This window comes from Elaeis guineensis, chromosome 4 (genome assembly GCF_000442705.2).
Source record: "Elaeis guineensis isolate ETL-2024a chromosome 4, EG11, whole genome shotgun sequence".
NCBI lineage: Eukaryota > Viridiplantae > Streptophyta > Magnoliopsida > Arecales > Arecaceae > Elaeis > Elaeis guineensis.
Window position 1 is genome coordinate 4563454 of NC_025996.2, and position 15692 is coordinate 4579145.

At 37.6% G+C, this 15692-nt stretch overlaps 1 pseudogene; it reads right to left on the minus strand.

The window, feature by feature from the left end:
* Positions 1-1499: 1499 nt before the first annotated feature.
* Positions 1500-14663, minus strand: LOC140857074 (transcriptional corepressor LEUNIG_HOMOLOG-like; annotated as a pseudogene).
* Between the last annotated feature and the right edge of the window lie 1029 nt (positions 14664-15692).

Sequence of the window (15692 nt, forward strand, 5' to 3'; positions counted from 1 at the left end):
GAAATTTCATTATTATTATGAATAATAATTTATTATCAATCAGGACAAGAAAAGAAATCTTGATTATATTTTTCAAAACATGGGAAAACTGGATCACTGATCCAATCAATGTCTGGAGTAGTTTATGCAGTTTAAACATTGAAGTCTCTCAAATCTCCAGTCAGAGCATGCACACAAGAAGCCAACGTTGTAATGATGTTACAAACAAACTTTTTTATTGACTTCGCTATGTTAGGGATAACTTGAAGCTGTGATTTAAGAGTAGATGTTCAGGGGCTTGTTCCTAATACCTTGATAAATGAAACAACGTGGACCTGTCATCTTTTTGCCGTGGATTTTTAAAAAAAAAAAAAAAAAACAAGCCGTCCTAAATTAAATACTTGAATTTGTTAATCCTTTGTTTGACCACTTGACTCTTAGTATTTCTTTAATGTAACTTAACAACGTTTTCGTCAAAAAAAAAAAAAAGTAACTTAGTGATGTGATCAACATGTTGGGTTCTGTAACCAGTCTTGTTGTAGATTGCTTTCACACGTTCTAAGACACAAGAAGTGGCAAAAAAAAAAAAAAAGAAGCTAAGAATAGGAACTTTAGTGCACCATTTATGTGGACGAGGAAGACAACTCTCCGTTGGGCGGGGAGTGTCCAGGGTCGCATCATCATGGGAACCGTTATCCGCGGCTCAGTTCTTCGTTCCGTGCCTTCGACTTGCTGCTCTTGGCTTCTCTACCAAATGCAATGAGAAGAGCGAGAACTGAAAAAATCAAAATAAAAATAATATAAAAATATATAAAAATAAATCTTATATTTTGGAAACTTCTGATAAGATTCTTACTCGTTTTCAAACTAATAAATGATATTTTTTTAATAAAATCCCTTCACAGGTTAGCATGTCATGTATCAGGAGAGGATTGAATCCCTTCTCTCTCTCTCTCCCCCTCTCCCTCTCTCTAATTTCGATACAAAGGTTTGATCTCATGGTTTTTTTTTTCAACCTTTATCCTCAGCCTCTTAGCTGAAGTAGTAAGTTTATTAGTTTATGTTAAATTGGATCATCCACATCTTGTACCTCAATTAAGAATAAGTTACTGGAGAAAAAAAGAAAGAGAGACAATAGTCTTACCAATAACTTACACAAAAACTTGTCATCACGTACTCTTATCAATAACTCATACATTTTGGATCATGACCCCTCTTCTTCCCTTATCGGTGCAATGAGTACAGGAACCAATCACCATCAGTTGGAGAAGAGGATTTATAAAGTTAACTTCGTTGTGGAAGTTTAATTTCTCAAGAAAATTTGTTCTCATGACCTACTTGGATGAATTATATCTAAGCAACCACGTTTCTTAAAAAATAAAAGCTGGCCGGTGGTCGTAATTGTAAGATTCCTTTTTCCAAATAGATCACCGGAGGATTTGCAAACAAGAAAAACATTAAGCCAAAATAAATTATGCCCATTCCATCCAGACGCAGTGAGGATAAACAAAATCCCAACATGCCAGAAGTTTTACAACAAACAAAGTTTGATAAGACAAATTATCCATGTACATCAATATGAATTTATGAAAAAAGGAAAAGAACTATGACCTGTTTTCTTTTGATACAACCTAAGGCCATTACACCAAATTTGTCGTTTTGATTTTATTGCCCCCAAAATCCCCAACTAATTGACAAACAAACAGAAAAAACAACACTGCCTATCATCCCCTCTTCCTTTTTCACTTTTCTGGCTGCTGACGAAGTGCTACCATAAGGAAGTCCAGTCACCAACTTAGCCTATTTCCATATCTTAACACATATGTCATGACTCACAGAGGCAACAATTCCAGTGAAAGGTGATTGTACCAAATATGCAACCGTGCCTTCACGTGCCTGAACCATCATGTACCGGTTCTCAGCCGTGTCCCACAGCTCCAAAGTCTGCAATTATTTGAAAATACATTAGGATCAGCAAAAAAACATATTCAAGCCTTACAGATGCCTCTTCTGAAGTCTGCAAGTGAAAACTACACAACATATGACTGACATTGATAAAAAAAATATTGATATTTCAAACGTCACAAGGGATCTATGTCATGGGTAATAGCATTGAGACCAATTCTCGGAAACAATTCATCCATGCTTCCAAGACCATCTTCTGGAGCATCCAGGAAGTAGGGCAACCACATTAGATGTGTGGAGAAAGCTAAAAGAAAATGAAAATGGAAATGATAAATTCACCAATTTCGCATTGATTTTTGTTTTTCCTTCACGTAAAGAGATTCCAATAATAGCAAAAGAAGTGTGACGGTTGAAAGGCGCATTTCTTTTCTAGTTGATAGAAACAGCTTCAGACTTTTTGACCAACAGGTGCCAGTGCGCCGATGGTCCTTGCTCCTCTTCTGGGGACATTATGAGCTCATGGTGCAGTATGATGAGCCCACCCACCAGCACATGCACACATATCCACACATATCCAAGAGGATCGTGGTGGGTACAACAAGCATGGACGAGTCGCAGTTGGTGTGCCAGGCATTCTTTTGCGGCTGCAGACAGATCTGCTAGTGCAGATGACAAGCTTACGAGCTTTATGCTTGGAGGCACCCTGAAACTGAACCAGGACACCACGTTGTGTGGCTCATTTCAAGACCACACATTGATCTAATAAAAACTACCAAAAAAAACACTAAAAACTTGAGAACTCCCGAAGTTAGAAGTTCATTTTAACTCCACCAACAGAGAATGTGTTCCTATGATATTCTAAACTGCAGAACATGATACAGGTAAGCTGAAAAAGCAGAAGAACAATCAAATAATGCAGATATTTTTGCTAATGCCAGCAAAGATTTTATAGCCATGCCAGACAAGTTCTTAACAGGTGTACTCAGCTTTCTTAGTGCTGAACCATAAAGAAATGCTATGTTTCACTTTCTATGGCCAGACAATTGTAAAAAAAGAAGAGTTTTGTATGAGACAGATGCGAGAGGGATAATGTACAATAAAATAGTCCCACTACAGAATGATGCCTTTAGATGGCAACTTAATGATGGCAGATTTTGATCCATATGTTTTTCTCCCAAAAAGGAAAAGACATAAAACTTTCATATGACAGCCAATAAGTTAACATTTTAGATTCTCTGGAATGGTAAAAAGTTCATCTTTGTCGGGCCAGAAACAAGCAGGACAGAGGAGCAGCCAAAAACTATCCAACCAGGTAGGATAAACATATAATAGGATTTTAGCCTTACACTGTGTTCCAACAACCTAATAGCTAGGTTCACCATCTCAGTACCCAACCCCGCACTGGTACCATCCTATTACAGTGTGGTATGCAATTTGGTATGGTACAGCTTGGCATATGGAGTGTTGATATAGTATGGTACAATATACTGATTTGGCACCGGTATGGTACTGACCGGTACAACAAACCTAAGTAATAACCTTCCAAAATTCCACAGATGGCTATCGCAAGAAAGAACTAGGAATTTTCCTCCAACAAGATAACAACATGATGAGAAGAATCATATTTACCTGATAAGCTCCAATGATCGGAAGTTTAGGGTATCTTGGATGGAATATGCATGAACTGAACTGGTTCCTATTGGAGCTTAGCTCATGAATGCATTCTCCTGATGTCAGAGACCAGATTTTAACAGAATCCTGACCAACAGATGCCAGATGATCTCCATTAGAATCCCAACAAATGGAGTGTACCTCCTTGTTATGACCCTGCAATTTAACAAGAAAAATCATGCATAATAAACAGAAATAAAGATAGTATAAATGGTTCACCATGAATATTCTATCATATGGGAAAGTATCAAAGATGTCCATTTTTATTTCCAAGAAAGTACAACTTAGAAGCAATTGTATTACATAACAACACCTGTAATGCGAGTGTCTTCACATTTGTCTCAACATCAATAATCGACACCACATTTTCCACAGCCGCAGCCAAAAGATGTCCAATTCTGGGCTGAAATCTTACTTGCGCTGTACCACCCTGTTTTCACAATAGATCATTAATTTGAAGAACACAGTATGTCAAATTAAAATTACATTTGAAGCAGTGAGTCCAACCTTAGAAACACAAAAGCATGAGTACCGGCTGGCATTCCAGTACCAAATTTCACCATTGTCATCACAAGAGCAGAAAAGATCTGTCTTCTTAGGATGAAAATCTAGTGACCTCACTTCGGAGTTGTGCCCAGCAAACATGTGCAAACTGAAGTTTGGTTACAAAACCAACAAAATAATTGCAGATTGAGGAAGGAAAGGCAATGGTTGGACAAGAAGATAACTGAACTATATTTCAAGCTAAAAATTAGAAGTACATTTGCAAATTAAAAATGCTAGAATTATAATATTAAATGATAACGAAAATGTGAAGTATTATATCAAGCAATGATAATGGGAAGTACTGGGACTATATGATCTCGTAGATACAGGCTAGTCTACCAGTCATTCTGAATTTGGATTTTTATGAAGATTTTTTAATAAGAACACAAAATTGACATAAAACAGACATGTTCTAAGCATCTTCCTCCTACCACCACTATTTCATATCACCAACATAGAAGATAAATCCGAGTTACCAATGGCACACCTCTATCAGTTTGTGTTATTCTACAAGAAGAATAGCCTCCAACTGTCACCGATGTTGGATAACTCATCAGCATGTGACAGAACTCTTGCTTCCTTTGCTATTTAGTTAATTAGCATAAGGCAACTTCAGCTTGAATAAAATTCCAAACTGCTATCGAGTTAGCCTATATGACACGATGAACTTTCATAATTTATTACTAATGCTGAACAGAGGGCAGCTCTAGGGTAGATGCAGAAGCATTCATTGAGCCCAATGAATTCATCCCAAATGCATGAGCCATAAGTCAGTCAAGTCTATGATGTTATCCTCAGGATTCACCTCCTACATCCTGAAAAGCAAAGAAGTAACTCACAAATAGGATGTTGATCTTGGAACCTATGAGGATTGAGTAAAAGAAATAGAGTTAGGATGACTCAACATGACATATACTACGGTAATAGAGTTGGGCTGTTGATCCAGGAATCTGTGGATCAAGGAAAAACAACATTGTTAGGATGAATTAACATGACATATACTACTATAATCGTACACACGTCCATCCCCAAGTTCCACTCCATGATGGGACCCAGCCCTCTTCAACTCCACCTGCAATTTTGATTTTTGGCTGTCCCTCTCTTCTGTCTGTTTCTTTTCCTCCAGCTCCACCCAATTTATCTTCCCTATTCAACACCACCTGTTTGCATGGACATCACACATGCTAGCAAAAACTAGTAATTAAGTGAACTACGAGGTGGAGTACAGTCCACCTGGACTATATGCAAACTGGGTTGTTTTAAGCACACAAGGCTATTCTCCATTTCCATTGTCTTGTTGGGCAAAAGGATGATGCCGATGTCATTCTCCTGAACCATGCTTCTTTCAGATCATTCAGAGATCCAAATCAGTCCAGGATTCTGGTGGGATTCGTGTTCCTGAAATCCAGGACAAGATCCAGACTGATCAAAAATTCCATTGAGACTCACTCCAGCTCTAACCAAATGGGTGTTTTAGCATACATGCATTTTCAGAGCAGATATACTTTGAAAAGAGTACTAGAGATCACAGCTCAACTCACCACACAATTCACACCAGTCCCATGAGGCAGTTGGGATTGGCGTTATACACAGGAGGTTGGTGGAATAGGCAGGGTAGGTGGAATTCCCAATAATTGATTGCCACTTAGGACGGATTAACCAAGTAGTGACAGCACTGGTGACCTTTACCATTTTTCTTTTGGGAATAAAACATGAAAATTTCCACACAACAGAAATATTCATGCTTCTATATGTAGTAGCAGGATATGCAACCAACAAATATATGATCTACTTTATGTCTACATATAATCATAAAGCAAGTATTAACTCGAAAATAACAAAATATAAACACCATTAGGAGTTTAAAGTAGAGATTCTTTACTTCAGCAGCATTCGAAAGTCGCAAAGTTCTATCAAAAGATGATGTAACCAGCTGAGTCGAGTTTGGCCTAAAACATGTAACTCTAATAATAAAAGAGTGTTCCTTGGGAGTGCTCTCTGTTTGTTGAGTATCCATGTTCCAGAGAACAACCTATAACATTAAAGATAAGATGGTAAATCTTAGAATACCAAGTATCAATTAAATAGAAGATAAATTCTAGCGGATAAATGCATGCAACTTTAAGATGGATACATATATCACATAAAGCCACATATGATAACCAATAGCACAATACAAATGACGGTAATATACAAACAAAGATAGCATATTATCATATAATAGTTTACAAACAGAGTTATAAAATAGATGATGCACAGAAATAGAAAAAGATGGACACCCTTTCTCTCTTGCTTGCGCATCTGCATACACCAATCCACACCTCTCCTCTCCCAACAAACCCGAGGACCAACCACTTCCTGGGTGTGGTTCTGGAATTTTCAAAATTTTATTTCTTTACAGCATGGTATCTAAGTCCTATGTTTGTTATGGAAATATTATGGTTTAAAGAATAAAATGATTTGGATGTTCCTTCCCTCCTTTGAGGCTTCTATTGCTTTGCTTTCTCCTTTTCACATTTAATCTCTTCAATCCTATCTTCTTCCGCTTTCTTTCCCTTCATATGCCCTTCTCTTCTACCACAGCAAATAATTTGAGATTGGATCTAAAATTATATCAAAGAAATTCTTAAAAGCAGGTCCAAACTATAAAGGGACAATGACAAATTGAGGCACAAAAGCCCATTGCATGGGCAACCTTGTGACAAGATACAAACTATATAGAGAATCTAATGAAACTGCAAGTTTTAAAGTTCCATATTCACTCCAGCACATGCAAGACCCAACAACTTGTGTGTCCTAGAACTTTTTTAATTTATGATTTATTTGGCAGCACTTTATATTTGTGCAGGTATGTCATAAAAAATCTATGACCATGTTCACCTCCTTAATAGAACATGCGAAATCTAAACATAGGCATAACTTAGTGGTGCAGTGCATTCTTTAGAGGATTTAATTCATAACGAAATACAAACTGAAGCATACTTTCTATAATTGACTGAAAATATTGAACTCTGCTGCTAACAAAATGTAGCCAAATCCTTGAATTCCGCTTTGCTCAATATAACACAGTACCCATGCCATATTTGACACTTTTACTGGTACTTACGCAACACAAATCCTTCAATATATATATATATATATATTAGTATTGACGGAAGTGTCTTTTATTGTGAACGCTATTTAGTTCACCTTCTTCTCATGCCCAGCACTGGTCACTAGCTTCCTGTCTGAAGAGAAGTGGCAGCAAACAACTTTACTGTTGCTTGTATGGATAGAACTGACTTCAGTAAAGGCAAAATCTGAAAGAAAGTGTGAACATGTTAATGGTTATCTAGCAGAAGTTCTGACATGATAAGGAAAATTACTCTTTAAAGACTCTGTGTTGTGTTGTGCAGGACTTCTTTTCAATGCAGCAAATATGTCTCTTGCATCTCCATCTTCTTCTGACAGAAATGATTCCACATTATCATCCAAAGAAACATCCCCAAAATGCTCCAAGTCTCTTGTTGTTTAAAGATGCATATAGTTTAAGCTGGATGAATTGGAAAGGACTTCCCTAGCTTGCTTGCAAATGACATTGAAAGAATTGTACCAGGAGATACCATTTGATTTGATGAAGAAGCAAGTCCACCTGTTCCATCTGTATCATACGTCACCAAACTTTTTGACATGTTGGTTACGCGTTGCAAACTAAACAGCCACTGCAACCCCATCACCAGGTGTATGAGTGGATGGAGTTGATGGAGGGGAGTTGGGAGAAGGTCCAACAGTATTTCCTGTACCAGTACTGTTTGCAGCTCCAGAAGAAGTAGGCTGTTTCCTTCTAACATTCTGGATGTTAAAGCATGTGATTTACAATTAAGGAAATGAGAATGAATGAACTTGGACTCAAGAAAACTAGCTTATGTAGCATAAGCCGACCATCATTGCTGAACAGCTACCAGACTGGACAAAGAAAACAAAATATTTCCTTGAGAGAAGAAATCAAGAGTGATAGATAAATCTGAGCCTATTTGGTACTTGTCGCAGCTGTTGTTGCTGTTGCAGTTCCGATTGTTGCTGATTAGAGGATTGCTGCATCTGGGCCACCTTCAACTAAGAAATTTTAGTCAGTACAAAAGAAGAGATGCAGGGATAACATATAAATAAATATATATAATGCATTTCAAAACAATCTAAAGGCCAAAAGATCCAGCACGAGAACTAAAAGTTCCACAGGAATCAAGATGATACATCTGATTCAAAAAAAAAAAAGCAGAAAGAAAATTTTCATGTAAAAGTAGACAGAAGCGGCACTTGCAAGTGACTGGCATAGACAGAAGCAGTGTAAGAACCAGAGGGGGGAAGAGAGATTAGACTCACAACATTACTGGTATTAGGTGACCCTTTAGAGAACTGACCTTCATTAGACATTCAGCTTGATCCTGTCTAACCATTGGTGAATTTGATTGAATTTGGGAACCGATCGATCCATCATTTCCACTGAGTTGACCATCTTTACCATCCAAACCACCCCTAGGCAAGGCCCTGAATCTTTGTGGATCCAGGGGCATTAGTATCATCAAGAAACAAACACTATCCATGATGTGTTTAAGTACGTCCAAAGAGCCAACAGAAGCAACACCAAATAGGCTCCCACAGAGTATTTGACTTATTGGATGGAAAACATATCCACAAAAACATTGTCTTCTGTTGCAAGCATAAAACTAGCAATTTTTATAAAATTTTTATAAAACACTTCAACTATTGGGCATCATAACCCTCAACCCCTCTCCCCATAATTTTGATTCAGCTTTATGAATCCTCATTTGATAAGCATTCTAATTTAGTGTTATCTCTGATGTTATTTCAAGCTTTTTCCATATTTTTCTTCTAATTTCTAAGCATGTTATCATTAGCCTCTTACTAAAACCTTCAATTTTAGTTAAAATATCATTTTTACTAAATTCACCTCAAAATTTCATTTACATGCCCATACCATTAATTAGAAGCCTAGTTCCTTTATTAGCTTTACCCTAGGATCACAACGTTTGTAGCTAAACTATGTTGCTTATGCAGGCTCTAATGATGAGTTCAAGTAGATTGCAGTCTTTGCTTTTACCCCCATGGGATCCCCTAACTTTTGAAAATCCTAAATTCCTAAAATGCATATAGTTTCTGTATCTTCTGGAATTAAGAGTTTCACCTCTTAGTTGTCCTGCATCATTTAATGTAGCTAACTTTATCAAGACTCTAGTACACAATTTATGTGAAAGGTTACATTCAAGGAGTAGCCAAGCATTCATGCTTTGAAAAGGATTTGGATAAGGTACTAAGCTGAAAGAATAACCTAATTAAAGTTCAAAAACATCCTTATCCCCTTTCTTCTTGTGCGCGGCAATCCTAGTCCATCAAAACATTGAAGGAAGAAAGTTCTCCCCTCCAAAAATATCCAAATTTTCATATAAAATGTGAAGAAAAGTATCATCCTCCATTTAGCTACATGATCATAACTAATACCTAAACAAGCAGAGTTAGAATAGAAGGAGAAAGGACAAATTTCAGAGAGGAAGAGAAACCTAATTAAATTTGCGAATTAGTCCTGCTATCTCGCGTACTCTTTACTCAATTACTGCTATCCCCTCACTCTCCTCTCATCAGTTTCTCAATCAACCTCAAGGTTTACAATAGAGGATGTTATAATGCTTCCGCTATGTAACAGGAATTACAACTTTGACTTTACATTCTTGTGATTCAACCCAATAAAATTATTATTTTTTCAATTAATATCCACATTGTAGGTGTAAAAAATAATTTTCTAAAACACCATCACTTTATCCGGTTACTTGCCACCATATCTTTTTATGATAATCAATAACTGCTTCCATAACAGCCAATGTTTTATTCCCTAACAAACTCAGGCCAACCTAATCTAAGCAAATAAGTGTTGCTATTTCCATTATAACAGGAAATAAGAGTTTCTAAGGGGGCAATTATTTGGAGATATCAGCATCTTGAAACCCTATTGTCCCCCTATCAATTCCCTTTCTATTATTGCTTACTTGCAGACATGCTTTCTCCTTAATAGCTGTCATTCTCCTCTCATCTCCTTCAAATTAATAAATTTTATCATTAAATAAATTTCCTAATTAGCAATGGATTTAGTAGGGAGGACGAATGAGAAAAGAATGGCCATAAAGGGGATAAGAACTCTAATTATCTTTCATAATCAGCCTCCCATGCCCTTCTTTCTCTTTCCTTAATTATCATCTCCTTTCTCTCATCCATTTTTCACCTCACCCTAATAAATACATTTTTTTTAGTTTTCCTGTCATTGCTTTCATGCAATCTTTACTCTGGCTGCCCATTCACCAGCCAAAATCTCTCCCATATGTCGAATTCATGTTTATTTTTTCTTTCTTGCTTACTAGCAGTCCTCTCTCCCCTTAGATTTATTTCTCTCCACTATCTAAAAGTGGAACCTTCCAGGGTTCCAGCCCTTGGTCTCTCTCTCATGTAAAGCAGATTATGTGTTTCTCATTCTAGAGTTCATAAAATAAATAACTACAGGATCTACTTAATGCCTATAATTAATAGGAAAAAATAAAAGCAATATAGGATCTGCCAATTTCCACTTTTGAAGTTTCTATGTAATTTTAGCTCTCTTATCATCCTTGGAAGTTTAAACTGCATGATCAGACTAAATAAAACATTAGATCTTGGGAATCAAGAATTTTAACTATTAGAGTCTGATAAGGCCAAGGATGACAGTCTTATGCCAACATATATTTTTCTCATGTTTTTTGTTTCATGATGCTTCATTCAGCAAATGGTATTACCATCTTATTCTTTTCTCTAGGTTGACTCCATTCTTACAACTCCATGTCATTTCCTCACCTTTTAACTTGATATATACTACTTTCCTTCCTCCGACCAACTTCATCCTTGATGTTCATACAAGCAGAGAATGGCCCTTTGGTTGGTTGGGGTATGTGATAGTGTTAGGATTTATACTCCCCTAACAAGAGTCTCAAATTAAGCTAGATTTGTGACCAATCAAAGTTGCCATTGTAATAGATAGAGGCAACAGTTCTAGTCAAGGTTTTACGTCCCGACGAGACAAGAGGTGTCTCGGCCGTCCCATCCCATTCCCGTGAGAAAACGGGACCGGGATGGAGTCGAGACTCCGAAACCCATCCATGTAGGGAAAGAAGAAGAAAAAGGAAAGAACGAACGGAAGATGAAAAAAGCAAAAAGCGAAAGGAAGGAAAAAGAAGAAAAATAAAAGAAAGAAAGGAAGGGAGAGGAAAAAGAAAGGTAGGAAAGAAGGAAGAAAAGAAAGAGAAAGAAGAAAAAAGGAAAAAAAGGAAGAAAGGGATGATGAAAAGAAAGGAAAAAAAGGAAAGGAAAAAAGGTAGAAGAAAAAGAAAGAAAAAAAGGAACAAAAAAAAAGAAAGAAAGGAGAAAAGAAAAGGAGAGACATGGAGTATATTTATCACGATGCATGATTGGGACGGCTGTCAGGACGGGACGGGATAGCAGGGCATCCCATTCCATGGAGATATCAGGACACCTTTGTCCCACAGGATTTAAAACCTTAGTTCTATCCCTTAAGTAATCCAATTCATGAATATATTTATAATATAATAAATTAATTATCAAATTGAGTTTTCTGTTCCTCTTCAGCACTTATTTTTGCTTTTGGTTTATTGATTTGATAATATATATGAGCTAAAGGTTTATTTTCTTATTCTATGTGTTCCTTAAGGTTTGTTATTTTGTTAATGAAGTTATGTGGGTGACCATGCCCAAATGAGCCATCAACCATGAGCATGTGATTCCTCTTAAACTTTAAACTCTTGTTATTAAGATCTAACAATTAATTTAATCTTGAGATCAAGAAACCAAGGGATTTATCTTGCCTTTGAGAAAAGAAACTAAGGGACCATACATTACACTTTCATTATAAGAATATTAAAACATGAATTTTTATGTCAGCAAGCTTGAGCTACTATAAGACCTAGTAATCTGAAATGAATTTGGAGAAGCACTAAAATTTTCTTTATCGCAGACATGGGTCGAGCTGCTAGATTTCAGCCAACTTAACTTCTATGAACTTCAATGATGGTCACTCTAAACTGAACCAAATCCATAAAAAAATATAAAAAGGTGTAACAAATAATAGTATTACCATGCAATTTTCAGTAAAATGAAACTTTATGCATAATGGCATGTTGTGTGTGTTGGCAAAAGCTTGTCAAAGAGAAACCAATGCAAACCGATGTTGAGCTGACAAATTTAGACAGATTGGACGCTGAAGCAATCAAAGGGAAGGAGAGAGAAACATAGAAGGGGACAAGAGTCACATATTACGTGGTTCAGGCTTCTTTGATGTTCTATTTTATAAGACTCCTTAAAACACATATGGTATTCCTTTTGCAATCCCTTTACTTATTTTGCCTGAAACTGCTAAAGCCCAAATGAGAAGGTTGGAGAATTGACATTAACTTGACAATCAATTATAAGAAATATACCAAACTATGAAATGATCCAAATTCAATATACACAAATACTAAGGCATCCCTCTTATGCAACTAGCCACAACCTAACCAGCCATAATTAGAAGTAAGCAATGGTTGACTAGGTCATCTGCCATAAGTGACACCACAGCATTACCCACTAGTGGTGAGAAATGACCATGGATTTGACTAGCTCAACACTTTTTTATGTAGCTACCCAAGGTTTGCGGACTTGATACTGAAACCCGTACCGATTGCCGGCCCATACAGTATGGTACCATACCATATTGTACTATACCATACCAGACATTAAAAAATCAAAAAAAATCTCACCCAACAGCACACAAAAAAAAAAAAAAAAACAAACCAAACCGGCCCTAAATCATACCGAACCAACTGGTTCGGTCTAGTTCAAGCCATTTTCCGAAAATCCGGCCTGAATTGGATCGGTTCCCCGTCGATATGGTACGGGATGTACCGACTGATTCGGACCGATACAGAATACCATATAGCTACCTCTTTGGTTCTACTAAAAGTATTGTGCAAGTGCACCATACCATCCAAACACAATGATGGTTGAGGCCTTAACTAACACCAGAGATGTCCCTTTAGTTGGCCCTTACTCTACCAAGACACTAAGTGATGCTTTAATTAAGGGTCCTAATCGTCAATTCTAGGTGACTATGTTTTGACTAACAACTTCTAGTTTCCTATGAAACATTTCGTATTATGTGTTGCCTTTTAGCATTTTCTAGTGGCTTTTCATATATTCAGCATTCATCCCTTCTACTCATAGATGAATCGATAGTCTTATTTATTGCATAACCCCACATGCAGGACCATTTTATAGGTAAAGGAGACTTTTTTGAAATTTAGAATACTCTCTTTGAATTTAGACCTTTGATCTTCAAGAATTAGCTTGCTCTTATCTCCCTAGATGAGTTCTTGTGGGTGGCGAGCCTATATTATAATTGCCCTTGTATCCCTTTCACTTATTTACAGTCCAGCATCAATTTGGTATCAAAGCCAAGAAGATGGCCAACCATTGACGTCTGGATGGACAGCTGAAAACCCTTCAATGCGTGAATTAGACTTCCATGGCATCTGGATGAGTAAACAAAAGGAGAGGTGAAACAAGTAGAAGAGCATCTAGCATTGTTATGAACAAGGTTCGCCGTCTCGGTACCGATGACCGTTTCGGCCGACCAGCGGTGCAGTTCGATATCGTTCAGTACTGTATCGAACCGGCAGTGAACCGACGAAGGCACCAAACCCGAATCGGAAGAAGAAAAAGAGAGAAAGAGAGGGAAATAAAGAGAGGGAAGAAGAAAGAAAAAGAGGGAGGGGAAGGAGGAGGGGGCGGGGCCGTCAGACGGCGCAGTCCATGCGCGCAGTGCCGTAGGCATGAAACAAGGGCAACGCCTCTGTTTCACGATTTTTTTTTTAAATCAAAACTTAAGTGAAACTGGTAAATAGTTTGCCGGCTTCATTGATTTTAATTTTTTTAAAAAATTTTTTAAACAGTGAAGCTGGCAAATGGTTTGTCGGCTTCACTGTTGATCTTCATTTTTAAAAAAAGAGGTCGTGTGAACAGAGATGACAGCCCCTATTCCGCGACTGCGACGCCGCCCATGCTGCTTCAGCCACCCCCTCCCCTGACCTCGATGAAACCCGCATCGCTACCGCGACGCTGTCTGCTCCCATCTTCAGTGATCTCTGCCCTTCTCTCTCTCTTTCTTGCTCGTTTCAAAGACCTATCGGGCGAACCGACGAGCCACGGATGCTTTCGCGGCCCTTCGATGGCCGCAGCAGGCCACCGCCGGCCTTCAGCGGCTCCCGCCTCTCTCTCTCTCCCCATCTCTCTCTTTCTCACTTTCCCTCTCTTTCCCTCCACCGGTATACTGTTTGAACCAGCCGAACCATACTGGTACCCCGTCGATCCGGCTCAGTACGAGGTGTACCGGCCAGTTCAGCACGGTACTGCATTCCATGGTTATGAAGCTTTGGGACATGATAAATCTCATCAAGTTTCAAAGCATCGACTTCTCAGAAATGATGAGAAGGTTAACCACTTTTCATTATGCTACCAACGGCTTTTGAATGAAGAGGTCCCCTCCCCAATCATGATACAAAAGAAAGCAAAGATAAACATCATTTCTTCTACAATGAGACTCAAAACAACAAACTATCGGCAGTGATTTACCTCCGATATTTGACATTTATTTGGATAAAGCTGCCTATGATTCACGAGATCTCATCTTTGTTAGTGATTTGTCTTTTAGCAAAGATGAATCTATCTTAATTGATGACGGCAAAATTCATAATGGAGATAATCTCTAGGGCTTTTCTAATGTTCCATCCATTTCCAAGAACCCTTTATTGAAGTACCAATTTTTGACCATGGACTACAAGCATCGAAGGAGAAAGGACTAAACAATTGATTCATTCAAGAATTTGGTTGAATCATCGGTATCAATTTCAAGAAGAAAATTTGGCTATCATACTTTCCCTTTATTTCTTCTATTCAAAGAAGTATGTGGATCCTATTTTTACTTGATTCAGAAGAAGAAGAATGAAAGAACTATTTGCAGGTTTTCTTTGAATAAAAGGCTACCGAGTTACATCACCTATTACTAGTGAAGATGTTTGTCACGAAGTGTAAGGACAAAATTAGAGCAGCATGGAGGAAGGCATTCATAGAATTTCACCCTCAAATTCTCAAGAATACTTGAACTTGAGGACAGGTTCTAAAAAGGAGTTTGATACCAGAAGTGTCCCTTGAGTTGGCCTTTGAGCTTCTTCAAGATATTAAGCCATACTTTAATGATGATTCATGTTCATCAATTATAGGTAATTAAGTTTTTGACTAATGTCCTTTAGTTTCTGGTGTTTGTAATGGCTTTTTGTAATATTTTGCATCCGCTGCCTCTTGTCAGGAATGAATAAATTGTCTTATTTATTTCAGGGGACATGTCCCATGCTATGCCTATGTATAGGAGTATTTTGTAGGGAAAAGGACAAGTTATTTGATTAGAATCTCGATCTCCATTTCCATTCAGATGTTTGAATTTTTAAGAATTTCGCATGTTATCC